At 46.7% G+C, this 16439-nt stretch overlaps 1 protein-coding gene and 1 pseudogene across 2 annotated transcripts in view; one reads left to right on the top strand and one right to left on the bottom strand.

Moving 5' to 3' along the window:
* NKX2-2 (NK2 homeobox 2) overlaps window positions 1-16439 on the top strand; it is a 163812-nt gene that overhangs the window by 15285 nt on the left and 132088 nt on the right. The gene's annotated exons all lie outside the window — the stretch shown is intronic.
* Window positions 1416-14609, bottom strand: LOC101434337 (craniofacial development protein 1 pseudogene; annotated as a pseudogene).

Below are 16439 nucleotides of genomic sequence, written 5' to 3'. Positions count from 1 at the left end.
AGTCAGATAACTTGATAAGAGCGGGAGCCCCCTTCTCAGCTCCTTCCACCCACCCTCGCCAGGGAAATAACTTATTTTCCTTACCTATTGACTGTTGGGCTTAGTTGAGACCTGGTGTGGATTTCTCGAGGCTTTTCAAGAGCCTGGTCATTGAAAAGCTAATCCAATATTTACCGAGCATAAGGACAGTTCTCAGACGTATTTATTAAGGCCCATCACTAAGTGAATTACTTGGACCAAAGACAAAGGCGAAGAGGGGGGCGTCGAGCGCACAAAATCCCCCTCGGGGGGGGGTCCCCCGCTCCCCGAGAACTGTGAAGCCCCTGCGCGGACTTGGGAGAACCTGCTTAAGTGGTGTGTGGATTAGATATTGTGTTGGGCGGTATTTCAGGAAATATGTACTTGTGGCTTCCTGAGAGGCCATGCGCGTGATACTCTAAACCGTGTCGATATATCATCTTTTATCCAGGATCTGCAAATAAACCGCTGATCCCCCCCCTCCGGCGCATTATAGCCGCGCTATCTCGCCAAGGAAACGATCTGAGTTTTATTACTTTCACCAAACCGCCCCCCCCCCCCCCCCCCCCGCCCAACTCATCCACACCCCTTCCCCTCTCCCACCCTGTCTGGTATTTAAAGGCTCTATTTTTCCTCCTCCCGGGGCGTCGTTATTAATAAAGAGGCGAATAGGCCTCGGCGCCGCCATCTGAGCAGCTGAGGGAATGCGGGCCAGCGGCCTGCGGGCGGAATCCGTGTGCCCCAAACGCCCCGCTCCGGACTCGAGAAACTGGCGAGTCCCGCGCGCAGCCGCCGCCAGGAGGCGCCGGAGCTCCGCGCACCAGACGCGTCGCCGCGCGCGCGGGGCCTGGGATGCGGAGAGCACCGGGAAGCAGTTCCCGACGTCCCAAGCTGCATTTCCATGGGACGGCGGCCGCGGGTCCGAGCTGAGCGAGGGGGCCGAGAGGAGTCAGCGGCCCCGAAACCGCAGGGTCAGGTGTGAGCCGGAGCCCGAGCACCCGCTCCACCCTCGGCTTGCTGGCGGCACCTCCTGCACTTGCAGACACACCTTCGCCTCGATGGAAAAAGAACCCCCAGCCTCCTTGCTCCACATCGCGTCTCATACTTGGGCAGAAAACCATAGCAAACAGCTCCTATGGTCCAGGTGCGCGCTGGCCCTGGGAGGGCTCCACGGGGCCACCAGGGCGCGGTCCCCGGTCCTGAGCATGTCCTCGCACGTAGGACACGGTGTCTGCCCCTGCGGGTGAAAGCCGGGCGAGCAGGGTGCGGTGAGCGGGTGCCCAGGCGATGTGCCACGGAGTGGTCCAGGAAGCGCAGGATGATGCCGAGGAGGAATTTTGATTTGGGTCCAGGTTTGGGGAGCGGAGAGTAGCAGGGAGGTCAGAGCCTTACCCCGCTCACCCTCGAGCCAGAGCTTCAGTCACTCCTGCTCCTCCCAGTCCCAAACAAGCGCCGGTGCCGCTGAGCGGAGGAAAGCGCGTGCAGCAGCGCTGCGGGTACGCGGGCGCCTTCCCCAGACCGGGGGCGGCCGATGCGGTGGCGCCGCCTGGCCACCAGGGGGAGACGCCGCGTCGAGGCCAGCCGTGGGGGGTCTGGACGGAGGAGGCCAGAACCTCCCAGCCCAGTCGAGAGCTGCCCCTGTGACCTCGACCCTGTGCTGAAGCCTTGACTGCAGCGCAGGGGTGAAGGAGCGTGAAAAGAGCACGCGAGTGTAGACGTCTCCTACCTCCGCCCCAGCCCTGGTGTCTTACCAAGAGGCTGGGTCAGGCGGGGTCTGGGGCCGCGGAGAAGGGGCCGAGAGGGATAAAATTCCGGAATTTGAGCGTTACCAGCGCCGCCCGACGTTTTCAGGCACAGGTGAAATCTTGGTTTCCCTCAGACCTCGACGTCCGCCAAAATTAAAAAATAAAAATAAAAATTGGTCCCGCACTTCCAGCTTGTTTCTTTGGCTGTCCTGTGGATGCGCGAAGTGGAACTGCCTCCCATCAAAGGCTCCAAACCTTGATGTACATTCCGAGGCCTGGATCTCACCACCACCAGGCATGTCGGGGAATCCGCAGTGCCCAAAATGTCCGCGCGGTGGCGCGATTGGCTAAGAAAAGACTTCCCGGTGGGCGGCTGTCCTAGGTCACCAAGCGCAGGATTGGAGACGTCTCCGTGAGGTGTCCCTTACACCCGAACTGAAAATCCTCCTTTGTTTAGAGGTGTGTGTGTGCGGGGGGGGGGGGGGGGGGGGGGGGTGTCCTTTTTTGGAGAAGGAAGGAAAGTTCGCTAAATCTTAATCCCCCAGGAATTAAAATTCTCTGACCTTAAACTTGGAGCCTGGAGTATGATGGACGACGCTAAAGGTATCCAACCCAGCCCCCCTTATCTCTCGTCTTCACCCGCTGATGCTGTAAATGGTCCCTCCTGTTTTGCTGTAATAAATGAATAGCCTATTACTTATAGGAATCAGTCGAGAGCCTTAGATGAAAAACCCCACCCCTAAGGAAGCTGCTTGTTTTCAGCTGTGGTATTTCCTCTTCCTTCATAGAACGGTACAAAGAAAGCCATGCTTCTCTGTGCCAGCTCCCAAGGCTGAAGGACAATGACAACCTCGGGGGCACCTGCTAGGGGCTTCTCCTACGTCCCCTTATCTGAGCATCATGCCCAGCCTGTCCTTTTACACATGAGGAAACTGAGCATCATGCCCAGCCTGTCCTTTTACACATGAGGAAACTGAGTCTCAAAGAAGTTGAGCACTCTGCACTTACGAACAAGGCAGTGTTTTCACAAAGAAAAAAAAAAGTCCTGGGAGTGTGTGCGGGGTGGTGGTGGTGCGTTTTACCAGGGTGTCCTGTTTCTCTGGGTGAGGGTATCAGGGGACAAAGACTCCCTCCTGTTCTGTGGAAGGCAGCTGGGTGGCAGGCTTCTCCACGGAGCCCAGCAGAGACGCACCCAGGTCCAGCGGGGCTGGGCGGGGCATGCCACCCCCTCGCCGTCTTCCACGAAGCTCTGCACACCAGCCAGCCCTGCGCCCAGCGTGCGCACTGGGTACCATGTGGCCACCCTGGGCTAGCAAGCGTTCCCGTGAGCAGGGGCCCAGGGGCCCAGCAGCGGGCGCTCTTTGAGCCCTGCTTCTGGCCTCCCTTCGCCCAGTGTTTGGTCCTGTAAGCAACTCCCCCTTCCCCTCGAATGATAAAGGGTACAGGAAAAATAGGTTTCCCACTGATGATCTTACACCCTTCGATGATTACCTGATGTGAGGGAAAGGGCAAATAGTTTACCACGTTCTTTAGGGTATAGTGCTGGTCTCCCTAATGTGACTGATTTACAAGTGATTACCAAAGTTAATAAACTTTTAAGTAAATATTTCATTTCCGACTTCACATTTCCTTAGCTCTGCTGGCTACAAAATAGTAGAAGAGGCTAAAATGGATGTTTAAAAAGGGGGGGCGGGGAGGGGAGTAGATTAGTTTAAGCCAGAGGAATTAGATCTTTGAGGGGGGAGGTCTAGGTAAGATGAAAAACCAAGATAAAACTAAGTCACCCTTTCTGAGATGCTGGCGGGTTGGTCTGTGGTGAAGGATGGGATTCTTGACAGCCCCAACACGAAGGCGCTTTTCAGAAATCTGCAGTCCTCAACCAATTAGCGCAGGCATCTCCCCTGGGCGTGCGCAGACGGCAGCCGAGTTTCTGCCGCGGTGACTCTCTGGAGGGCGAGAAGTCTTGGTCGCTGGCCGCAGCGGCGCCCTCTGCGTGGTGCCCGTGCCCCGCCAGCATACCCTGTCCCCAGATGTGCCACCGCCGTCCGCACCCGTGCCTGCCCGCCTCCGGCTGAGGACTCTGGGACGGTTGGGGAATGCTGGGAGGTCAATGGCCCTCAACCAACTTCAGGTGGAGGTTGGTGGCTAAACAGCCCAGCTTCCTTGCCCTCAGCCGGGCATTTCTGAGGCATGTTCTATGCCCCAGTGGGACTGAGCCCCAGTTGCCCTTAGCAGCATTCTGCTCACCAACTTCCTCCCCTCTCCTCGCTCACCTCCCCACTTCCTTGTTGGTGCATTCTGGAATCATCTTCCTATAACAACTTGCACTTAAATTCTAGTCTCAGGGTTTGCTGCCAGGGGAGCCCAAACTTGAGATACCTGAGAGCTCACTTCTGCCTTCATCCTGGGCCTGGCGTTGGTCTCTCCGAGGTCACCCACGTATGCCTTGGGAATCTCCATTGGTACATCTTTCTGTACGAGCTAGAGTTTCAAGGAAGCGGTGATCCCAGGTGACTGTGTTCAAGTGACACGAAGACAACCAGCAGCTGGCGGGTCGCTCTGACCCCTCACGTCCCCTGGGATCACAGTTGGCCTCATGTGGTTCGGAACAAAAGCTCTAGGGCCTTAGGGTCCCACCCCCAAAGCCTCTGCAGATGGAGAGTCTGATTGGGTCAAGGAGGCGCCTCCAGGCTGGAGAAGGCCCCTTGGTCAGGCTCTGGATCCACACCACTGAAGGGCATTGGCCTCCCTACGGTCCAGGCTACAGGGGTGCTTTAGGCTCGGCATGCAGGACCCAGGGACCCTCGGGGCAGACCCAGGCTGTGATGGCTGCATCCACAAAGAGCTGCTCTCACTCGCCTAAAGAGCCTGGGGAGCTGGATGCGCTGGGAGCCTTGTAACCTAAACATTTTCCATGCTGAAGTTTGCTCTTAGGTTTTTGTCTCCTGAATGCCACCACATCCTTGTCCTCTCCTGTAGCTGGAGGCGGTCAGTGCTCTGGGTCAGAGAGTCTAGGCTTCACTTTTGTGAGCCATTGGAGCAAACGATGAGCTCCTAAGTTGGTGGACTCCAGAACCAAGTGTGGTCCACGAATCCTCCCCATGTTTTGTTTTTTTTTTTAAGATTTATTTTATTTATCCCACTCTACTTGTCTGTGCTCATTGTCTGCTCTCTATGTCCATTTGTTGTGTGCTTGTCTTCTTTTTAGGAGGCACTGGGAATGAAACCTGGGGCCTCCAGTGTGGTAGGCGGGCACCCAACTGCTTTAGCCACAGCTGCTTCCTCCTCCCCATGTTCCTTGAGAATCTTCTGCACAGGGGAAACTCCACTGAAGAGAGGAGCTCAAGGTGGAAAAACGCTGAAGGGAGCAGCCACAGCCAGCTTGGCACAGAGGGCTTGAGTGCTGGGCAGGGCTCCTGGGCTTTTTGGTTCCCTGACAGCAGATTTATGTGCAGGTGAGTTGCTTTATTCTTATCTCCCCAGGGGCTGGGTGAGAGTTTCTTAAACTTTTAGGTGCAAATGATAAAACCTGGAATTTTGAAAAAAATGCAGATTTTTATTCAGCAGGCCTGAAATATTGTATTTCAAATAAGCCACTGGTCTGGGACCATGCGGTGGGTAGTGAGGGCCTATGGGACAACCTCAAATGCCATACCAGAGTTGACCTTTTCTTAAATGAACAAAAAGACACCTGCTAGAATGACTGCCACCCCCAAAACTAGTGCAGGGAAGCTTTTTTTTTAGTGGTCCTTGAATCATTCTGGAAATAAACAAATTGAGAGCCCCTTGAGTAGAAATAATCTGAACTCGATGTTGACTGTTAGAGCCAGAAGAAATCTTAGCATTCTTATGCCACAGCTGCCTCCCCGAATTCTCCAGATGAGGAACCTCAGGCCTGGAGAGGGAAAGATTTTGCCCCAGATGGCACAGCCAGCCACGTCTTCCTTCTCCTATTCCAACACTCTGCAAATCTTGAACTTACCTATTTTAAAAATTAAGACCACATAACTGTAATAAACATTTTAAAATGCATACCACAAGAAAAAGCCTGTACCAGAAACCAGAAGTTGGCTTGCACCCACGTGCAACCTTGGACAAGTTGGTTACTTAAGCTCTCTGAGCCTCTGTTTCCCCACTGACCTAAACACATAATAATAATAAAAGATATATCTCCCATCATGAATTCAGATGTGCTGAACCATTCAAAACTGGTTGAACTCACAGTGAGAATGCTGTCACCCACACCTAATCATGATGAAGGATTTCAGTGAGGCAAGGGAGGTGGGGAGTCAAACATTCAGAGAATGACTGATAATGGTGGGGTTGGGGAAGTGAAGGACACTGGGAAGAAAAGGAGGAACCAGAGGGACAGGCCCAGGCAAGGCTCTGAAATGTGTGGGTAAATCAAGGGAAAGAACTAGAAGGAGTTCTGTGGTGATGGCAGTGTTCCATATCTGTGCTCTCCAATATGGCAGTCGCCAGCCATATGTGGCTGTTGGGCACTTGAAATGTGGCTAGTGTGACCAAAGAACTGAGTTTTTATTTTTATTTAATTTTTATTAATTAAAAATTCATTTAAATGGAAATAATCACGTGGGGCCAGTGGCTGCTGTACAGCACAGCACAGGTCTAAGACACCCACTTTGGTTTGGAGTTGTAGAAGGAAAAGTGTGGATCAATCCTTCTCATCTCCCTGTGAAAGGCTAATTGGTATCAGTGCAATTGACCAAATTCACAGCTCTTCAACTGCTCTTAGGAAGCCTTCAGTTTGCTCTGAAATGAGTGAGTCTGGGTTGGTTCCTGACTATATACCTGGGATATACCTGGTTCAGGTTGGGGAGCTCTCAGAAAGGCTGATTGCGGTTCAGCTGGAGGGAGGAAGGGCGCCATCTTCCAGCGGTTAACCTTTTGTGTACCAAGGACCCCTTTGGCAGGCTGGAGAATCCTGAGAAACCCGTTTCAGAAGAATGAATTTAGTGGTACGGAAATTAGATTGCAATATAATTCTACCCCTTGGGGAGCAGCGACTGCAGACTCTGAAGTCACCCCTGGACTGCGTCATGGTGAGACAATGGAGGGGACAGCATCGCAACAAACAATGCCTCGGAGTAGAATTTTGCTCTCAATGGGCCTGTGGGCCCTGGTGAGGGGCTAAAAGGTGGGCGGCTAAAAGGTGGGCGGCAGCATTTGCTCCCATGTTAACCCTTCCCCACTTCTTCCTCTGGGCAGAATGACATTTCATAAAATTAGGCATGATATCAGCCACAGGAGAAAATAATTGAATGAGGAAAATTGAAATACCACTCTTGATGCAGACACCCTTTTAAAGTTTCCCACCCTGATCCTATGCAATTAGACAAAGCAATTATGAGCACTGCTGTCAGGCACCCTCCCCAGGCAGGCTGGCTGAAATGAAAGGCCTCTCATGGGGACTTGGTCACAAGGCTGGAGAGGCAGCCTGTGCAGGAAGCGAGGAGTGGGTGGAGGGGTGGGGGAAGGGGAGCTGGAAACAATTGCTGCAGCTGGGTTAGTTCATCAAATGAGGCAACAGGATAAAAAGTCCATTTTGCAGCAGTAACCCAGAGGGTTCCAATACAGAAGGTGTGAAATAAGGCAACCCATTCTTACCTGAGTCCTTACTTTTAATTCTGTAAACTTGGAGGATCCTGCTTTGATCGAGTTCAACTTGGTGGTTGAAAGGAAGAGAAGACAGTGCTAACAGATGTGTTAATAATCACCCCAGAATAATAAACTGTAATATCAGATCCAACAGGAATGTGTCCATCCTTAGTTCGTTGTTTTTCTTTCTGTTACACCAGCATTTATAATATGTGCGTTTTATGCCACAATAGAAGCTTCATGGATTCTGATTAAGCTAGTTTTAAAAGCAAATTTATTCTTTAAATATTCTACACCACATCAATTTATAATAAAAGGTTCTTCAGATTTTACAAGGTACAAAAGTTATTCAACTAGAATTTACATGCATATTTTAATGTACATTTAGTAACGGTTGGAATGAAGCTGTTCATAGTTGTCGTATACTAAAAACATACTTTTACTTTAAATATTTACGTTTTAGAGCTCTTAGCTGAAAATACCCATACTGCTTCTAAAGGGTACCATGGACTGATTCCTCCTAGTAAAAGTAAACACTAAGCTGTATTATTTTGTATGAAATTTAAGGTTTTGATAAGCATTCAAAATATGTGCCCTTTCTGGGTAATTTAAATTCAAGGTAAATAACCACCAGAACTAAAACAGAAATGACCAAATACAGCATCTCTGAGTAGGATGAGGAAACTCTAACTTTTCTTTTGGTACTTTCTATATTATTTGAATGTTTATTTCTACATGTGTAATAATGAAATTCCTAATGATAATAAATACTAATAATACTTGAAAGTTTGTCCTTTCAAATAAACTGTTGAGCAGAAGATAAAAGGGAACAAGCTGAGATGTAAAATTCTCAAACTATATCAAATGATTTTTACATAAGTGAAAATTCCTGCCCCCCCCCCCACTTTTTTTTTTATCAGACTTGAGAAAATTAAGGGCATTACTGAGTAAAACCTACCCTTTGAAAACTGGGTGATTTATTATTAACCATTTCAAACTCACTGAAGACTATCCTATAATTTAATATACCCCTGTCTTAGTTTGCCAGGCTGCTTTGACAAATTCCATACAATGGGTGGCCTTAAACAACAAGAATTTATTGACTCCTGGTTTAGAAGGCCAGAAGTCCAAAGTCAAGGCATCAGGAAAGCCTTGCTTTCTTCCCATCGCCTGTAGCATTCTGGTGCTGGCTTGCCACAATCCTTGAGGCTCCGTGGCTTGCACCTCTGTGTTCTGGTCACATGGCTCTCGCTCTCTCTCCCTCTCTCCTTCTCTCGCTCTCTCCTCTCTTGCTCTCTTGCTCTCCGCCCCCCCCCCCCCCCCCCCCCCCCCCCCGCTCTTCTGGTTTTTTCTGACTTCTGGCTCCTCTCTTTGGCTTTCTCTAACTTCTGACTTCCAGTTTCTTATCTTTATAGGTCTCCAGTAATAGAGATTAAGACCCCCCCTGATTCCCTGATTCAGTTGGCCACGCCTTCACTAAAAATAACATCTTGGAAAGGTCCTTTGGACAATGAGTTTATACCCACAGGAACATGGATTAAGATTAAGAGCATGCCTTTCATTGGGGTACACAACTCAACCTACCACAGCCTCCAAAATTTCTAACACTGTTGCTAAAACTTAAGGAGACTCGCCCCTTGCTTCATTTCATGGGTAGGTACCATCTTTTTTGTTTGTTTGGAAAACCAGGAAGTGATTCTTAACTTCCTGAAAGGAAAACAGTGCCCCAATCTCCCTCTCCTCTAATTGCCCCTTGTGATTCCCCTGATTCCTTCAGCCACGCACCATTTGCACCATTCTCTTCGGGCACACGAGCCAGACCTTAAATTTTACTCCTCGTCCTTCCCTTCTGTGGCAGTTTGATATTGTTTATGAATTCCAAAAAGATTTTATGTTTGTAAACTGGTCGGTTCTTCTGGGCATGATATAACTTGATTGTTTTAGATTTACCTGAGATGTCTGATTAAATTATGTTAAGATTAGGACTTTGATTCAACCATGTAATTAGAGTGCAACTCAGTGTTGAGTCCCAGCCCCCTTGGTGGGCTGATAAAACAGACTCTCACATGGAAGTAGACACACAGAGAAGATGCACAGAGGATCCTGAGGCCCAGGGAAGAGAGATGAGCCTGATAGTCTGCAGCTGACCTTGTGAAGAGACCAGAGAAGCAGAACCTGGAAAGAAAGGAACCCTGGGGGGAGAGATGAGCCTTATGCCAGCCTACAGCTGAGATCAGAAGAAGCTGGACCATGGAGCCTTAAGAGGAAGAGGAAGGCTGAACCCTCACAGACATCACCTGCCGACTTGCTTCAAAATGTGGCAAATGACTTTGGGTGAGAAAGTACTTCTTATGGTACCTTGAGTTGGACTCTTTAGGGCCTTATGACTGTAAGCCTCTACCCCAAATAAATACCCCTTATAAAAGCCAACAGATTCCTGGTACTTTGCATCAGCACCCCTTTGGCTGACTACCACACCTTCCCATATTCATAGTGCTCAGTTCAATTCTCCCCCAGTAGTCTAGGCCTTTATCATGGCAGTCTGCCTTCTTGAAGAGAAGATCCCAGTCCCAGTACCAGGTATGTGCAAGGCCCCCAGAACTGCAGCTGTCTGTCAGGGCTGTTTAATATATGGTCATTTCTCTTGTCATCATTATAGTCACTACTGTCCTTCTTATTTGAATGTTGAGTACTGGTTAGAAGTCCTAGGTCTGTGATCAATTAATCCGTTTGCTTTTCTGACCTTGGCGAGACCACCTGATTCAAAATCTCGGACTCTCCCTTTTTTGATCTGTAAAATGGAGATGATAATAATTTAGGAACACTGTGTGGATTAAATGGAATTATTCATATAAAGCTTTGAGCATGGGCCCAGGATAAATAAATTCTTAATAGTTAACTGCTTTTATTAGCAACAGCTACCAGTAGGTTTTCTTGTCTTCAGTTTTTCCCAGTTCTGACTGTCTCTACACATTGCTTGAACTATATCTTTCCTAATACAGTTTTATTTGTTCTTTCTTTAAAACAATAAAATATGGCATTTTTTGTTGTGGCCAGGGAGAACTTCCCACTAGGATGTTCATGAATTTTCCATCCTTTCCTCCCACTATTTCCCTTCTACCCTAGCCCAAAATATTTTTTATCTATTCTAAAATTCAACACCTCTTTCCTTTCCTGGTGTCTATGCTCTTAGATTTTTTTTTAATGGTGGGTTTGGTCCTTTGCAATCATCCCACTCGTTGGGTAGGCTGGCAGTGACTTCAGGGCTGGGTCTAAATCCCTTTTCTGGTAGGTTCTCCATTAGTGTTTGCAGTTGTTGCCAAAATAAATGGGAAAATGCTATAATACCCACAAAGCATGGTAGAAATTGAAGGTGTTAATTAAAGTGTCACCTTTACATAGATCATTAGTCATCACCATGATAAAAGAACTCTGGAGTGCATCAACAGTGAATCCATCTTTCTCCCTGACATTTGTCACCTAATGAATCTTAAATGTTTGGCCTGTGAATTTGCTCTCATTTAACATGAAGACAAATGAAGGCTATGCTCTGCTCTCCTGGAGAACCCACTAGGGAAAAAAGTGTATTCTTTTAAAAGCCCTGGACCAACTTTGTAAAAAGCAAAGGAGTTTGTTTTTCAAATAATAAAAATTCACCCATTTTCCAGTCTTCTCCAATATCAACACCTGAGTGAATCTTAAAACCTCTTAACAGGTGAAAACACCATTAGGTTTCCTACTATGCTTCAAAACTCAGGATTTGGGATAGTATGTAAGAAGTTGTCAAGTTGGACAAATATAAAGTTCTTTTCCACATGGCTATAACATCTTGCAATATGTAAGCATATCTTTATTTTCACTGAATTAAATAATGATACATTTTGTCACTTGGGCAAGGTTTACTTTTTTGGTATTTCAGTTGGTCCTATAAGGTGGGTAGAACCTGTTTTGAATAGTTCTGTATTTTAAAAAATAGTTCTTTTTTCAAAACACGAATCCTGTAGTTTTGTGACTTTACATTTGCCAGGCCAGTGAAGCCTGCCAAAGCAACTATCTATATTAGAAGACTTCCAAATGAGAAGGACTCTTTTTTTATCTTTTTTGGGGGGGGGGGGGGGGAACTTTTTCTGAACATTTATTTTTGTGAATTTGAAATAAAGTTCTTAATTTTTAAAAAAATTTGTACAAGAATAACCTTACACTGGCAAGTGGATGTGACTAAAGTGATTGGGCTCCCATCTACCATATAGGAGGTCCAGGGTTTGATTCCTGGGGCCTCTTGGTGAAGGCAAGCTGGCTCATGTAGTAAGCTGGCTCATGCAGAGTGCTGGTCCATGCAGAATGCTGACCTGCATGGCATGCTGGCCAGCGCAAGAGTGCTGGCTCATGCAGGAGTGCTGGCCTGCGCGGGAGTGCTGGTCCGCACAGAGAACTGGTGCAACAAGAAGATGTAACAAAAAGACACAGAGGAGAGACAATTAGAGATGCAGCAGACCAGGGAGCTGAGGTGGCACAAGAGACTGAGCGCCTTTCTCCCACTCCAGAAGGTCCCAGGATCAGTTCCTGGGGCTGCCTAAAGGGAAGACAAGCAAACACAGAAGAATGAACAAGTGAATGGACACAGAAAGCAGACAGCAAGCACAAAACAATGAGGGGGGGTGGGGATAAATAAATCTTAAAAAATTTTTAAAAAGAATAACCATATACTGACCAATTTAGCCTCAAAGCTATTCAAATTGTTTATAAGGGGAAAGGCATGATGATAGCACCTTGCTGAACTGGAATTACTAAGAAAGCATAAAAAACATAATCATAATATTTTAATTGCAATCCAATATTATTTTCATCAGGGCTGCTGAGCAGAATTCTTTTATCAGTCATCTATGCCCTAAATTCTGGTATATGAGATCAGTTTAAACATGGTGCTTGTATAAGGTCACAGTCCTATAATAAACTGGGAAGTGAGCAGTCATTGCTCTTAGGAGTTCTTCTGAGAGACGTGACCTTCCCCCTTCTTAAGTTCCATGGAGATCACGTGTGTTTGGGGGGCACACTACTTGGTATTCTGTGTTCCCTTTCCCTCAGTGATAATGACTTTGCTCTTGTCAGCCTCTTTTTTTCCCTCAATTATGGATGGCCAGTTATTCACCAATCCCCTTGTATTAGTCAGCTAAAGGGGTGCTGATGCAAAATACCAGAAATCTGTTAGCTTTTATAAAGGGTATTTATTTGGGATATAAGCTTACCATCACAAGGCCATAAAGAGTAAGTTACTTCCCTCACCAAAGTCTGTTGCCACATTGGAGCAAGATGGCTGCCAGTCTCTGCAAGGGTTCAGCCTTCCTTCTTCCTCCAAAGGCTCCATGGTCCCGGCTTCTTCTGATCTCAGCTGTAGGCTAGCATAAGACTTGTCTCTGTCCTCAGGGCTTGTTTCTTTCCAGGCTTTCTCAGCTATTGAGGGCTGTGGTCTCTTCAGCTGCAAACTATCAGATAATCGGCTTTGCTCTCTCCCCAGGGCTCCAGCATTCAAAACTAAACTCTCTGTGTTCTCCTTCTCCATGTATTTACTTCCCCGGCTTTGAACGAGCATCTGTTTACATGGCCCACAAATGTGGGGGTGGCAGGAACTCAAACTGAGATGCCCTAATGACGTAGTCAAATAAAAGTCCTAATCTTGATTTAATAAAGTAAAAGTGAAACCTCTGAATCTAATACAATCAAATATGCCCAGAGGAACAGACCAATTATGAACACAATCCAATATCTATTTTTGGACTTCATAAACAATACCAAACTGCCACACCCCTCTTCTTCCTGGAAGGTCTCTTGGCCCAACTTGAGCTTCTCTAAGGTACTCATTTTCTGCTTCTTGGCTCCAATTTTCCCCAAAAGGCTGCTCATGCTACTTGATCTTTTTAACTCTGACCCTGCAGGGGTGATGGTAGTGCTGAAGAAACATTAGCTTCTCATTTTTCTTGAAAAGGATTTGGTCTCTGAAGGCGGCATCCACTTCTTTAGTTACCATGACTTCATTATCAGCAAGATCAAACACCTTGGTGATTTTAACCTTTTCTATTTCGTTAGGTTTCTCTAGCTCTTTTGCTCTGACCAACAATTTACTTGAACTCATCTCTTCAGTCTCTTCTCCTCTCTTAACTTGTGTACTCAGAGGCACTTTCGATTTTGGTTCCACATTATTGAGGAAGCTGGTCCAGAGTTCATCCTTCCTTTTTTTCTTGAATCTTCTGACCCAAAGCCTTTATCTTGCTCTGCAGCTGAGTCTTCTTCCTCCCTGCTACTTCCTCCAGATTCCACACTGGCATCCTCCTCTTCCTCACCTTCTATGAGAGACCACCTTCTTTTCTCTTCCTGGATGGAATGCGCTGAAACTTTTTTTTTTTAATGCCTTTGGTTTTCTGTGTCCACTCTTTACCATCCACTTCATCTTCCTTCACTAATTCATTTACATTGTCTGCACTATACTCTCCATCTGAGGGCACGTAGTTCTCCTCCTCCTCTGAGGTGGGGAAGTCTTCCGAGCTGAATTCCTCCGTATAGCTGCCACCCAACCCACAGGACTGCAGCACTGGCCCCAAAGGCAAAGCTTAGGGAGAAACCATAGAGCTGTGGCGGCAGAGCCTAGAGAGGCATCGGCAGTTTTACTGCTGTTTTTTTTAAACGTTGCACTTTGAAATTATTTTAGACTTCATGAAAGTGGCAAAAATGATTCAGAGAGTTCCTGTCTACCCTTCATACAGACTTCTCTAATGTTAACACCTTACCTAACCATAGCATGATGATCAAAACCAGGAAACTAATCTTGGTACAATACTAACTAAAGACCTTAATTGGATTTCATGAGATCCTTTTTCTGGTCCCAGATCCCACTTTCCATTTAGTTGTCATGTTTCTTTAATCTGCTTCAACATGTGACAGTTCCTCAGTCTTTCCTTGTCTTTCATGACCTTGACCCTTTTAAAGAGTACTGGTTGGTTAGTTTATAAAATGTCATTCACTCTGAGTTTGTCTGATACTGTCTCATGATTGAGATAAAAATTGTGCATTTGGGGCAGGAAATTCTATAGAAATAATGTTGGGTTCTAAGTACATGATATTCAGGGGTACTTGGTGTAGATGTCTTATGACTAGTTATGGCAGTTTAATATCATTGATGAATTCCAAAAAGAAATACTGAATTATGCTTGTAATCTGATCTGTACCTGCCATGATTGAGTTATGATAAAAGGCATGGCAAAGAACAGAGTTGAGTGTTTTTGATGTTGGAGTTTTGATTTTGGAGTTTGATGCTGAAGACTTAAGCTGGAGCCCCAGAAAGTAAGCTCACAGAAGAAAGAGAAACCAGCCCCAGGAAGAAAGGAACCTTGAATCCAGAGAAAAGCAAGCCCCAGGAGTGTAGGAACCCAGGAAGCCTGAACCCTCATAGAGGTCAGCAGCCATCTTGCTCCAAATAGACTTTGGTGAGGGAAGTAACTTATGCTTTATGTCCTGGTATCTGTAAGCACCTACCCCAAATACCCATTATAAAAACCAACCAATTTCTGGTATTTTGCATCAGCATCCCTTTGGCTGACTAATATACTACTACTGATGTTAAACTTGGTCACTGGGTTAAGGGATGGTCCACTGTGAAGTTACTGCTGTTCTAATTGTAATTAATAAATATCTGGGGAAGATACTTAGACTATGTAAATATTGTATTTCTCTTCAAACTTTTGCCCACTGATTTTAACATCCATTGACAGATCATGCCTACAGCAGTTATTACTATGATGTTGGCCTAATGGTGATTCTGTATTTCTCCCATTCAGAAGGACACTTTTGAATAGACCTGCAGGCATTTCAAAATAGGGTTTGTGTACTTGGGTATTTCTTCTTTATGGCAATATCTAAAGATCTTTACCTTAAGAGTTATCCCTGGGGTCATCTCTGGTATCTACTCCCCTCCCTGCCACAATGATTGCTCACAGTTGAAATTTGGTCTTGTTAAATCAGATATTAGAGGAAACCTCAAAGATGAAGAGTTACACAAATGACATCATGAACAGTGAGGGGGGTAGAAAGAAGAGGAAGTGTTGATACTGAGCAACCATCCCAGGTTTTATGTGCTTTCTGGAAGTAGGCACAACTTTTAAAATGAGATACATTTGAAATGTGCTGTTTGTAGCTCTACTTGTGGGTGTTTATTTTAGTGTTCATTAACTGGAATCTTCCAAAGGAGATAGCAGCTGTCCTCAAAGCAACGAAGAACAGGTGGTGGACTTGGCCCAGTTTAGGGTGTCCGTCTGCCACATGGGAGGTCCGCAGTTCAAACCCAGGGCCTCCTTGACCCATGTGGAACTGGCCCATGCGCAGTGCTGATGCGTGCAAGGAGTGCCCTGCCATGCAGGAGTGTCTCCCATGTAGGGAGCCCCATGCTCAAGGAGTGCACCCTGTAAGGAGAGCCGCCCAGCACAAAAGAAAGTGTAGCCTGCCCAGGAATGGTGCCGCACACACGGAGAGCTGAAACAACAACATGATGCAACAAAAAGAAACACAGATTCCCGTGCTGCTGACAACAACAGAAGTGGACAAAGAAGATGCAGCAAAATAGACACAGAGAACAGACAACCGGGGTGGGGGGGGGGGCGGGAAGGGGAGAGAAATAAATCTTAAAAAAAAAAAAGTGTATCACATGACTCATAACATTGATGAGTCAAGAAGTTAATATTAAAAAGAAAAAAGCAACGAAGAACATGCCAGGATGGCTCTGAATATCCATGTTCACTATGAGCACTGAATTCTTTGGATGGTTTCCCAGAGGGAAAAAAAACCAGTATGGTTAAGGGGTGAGTGTTGTTTGCCCGGGAGGTGGGGGATTCAGCAGTCTTCCACCCTAAAATATACAAGACTTAGAGGAAGAACTTGTTGTGAAAGTGTTGAGGCTACCTAAGAACCATGAGGTTCTCAGAAACTGGAGGCAGCTTTGATTTCCATGAGAAGACATTGGGACACAAAGGGATTGAAAAAAAGCGTTCAAAACATCATCTGCAAAGACAA

The sequence above is a fragment of the Dasypus novemcinctus genome, chromosome 24 (genome assembly GCF_030445035.2).
Source record: "Dasypus novemcinctus isolate mDasNov1 chromosome 24, mDasNov1.1.hap2, whole genome shotgun sequence".
Taxonomy (NCBI): domain Eukaryota; kingdom Metazoa; phylum Chordata; class Mammalia; order Cingulata; family Dasypodidae; genus Dasypus; species Dasypus novemcinctus.
The sequence above is the reverse complement of the archived record's forward strand: the minus strand, read 5'-3'. Positions and strand labels throughout refer to the sequence as shown.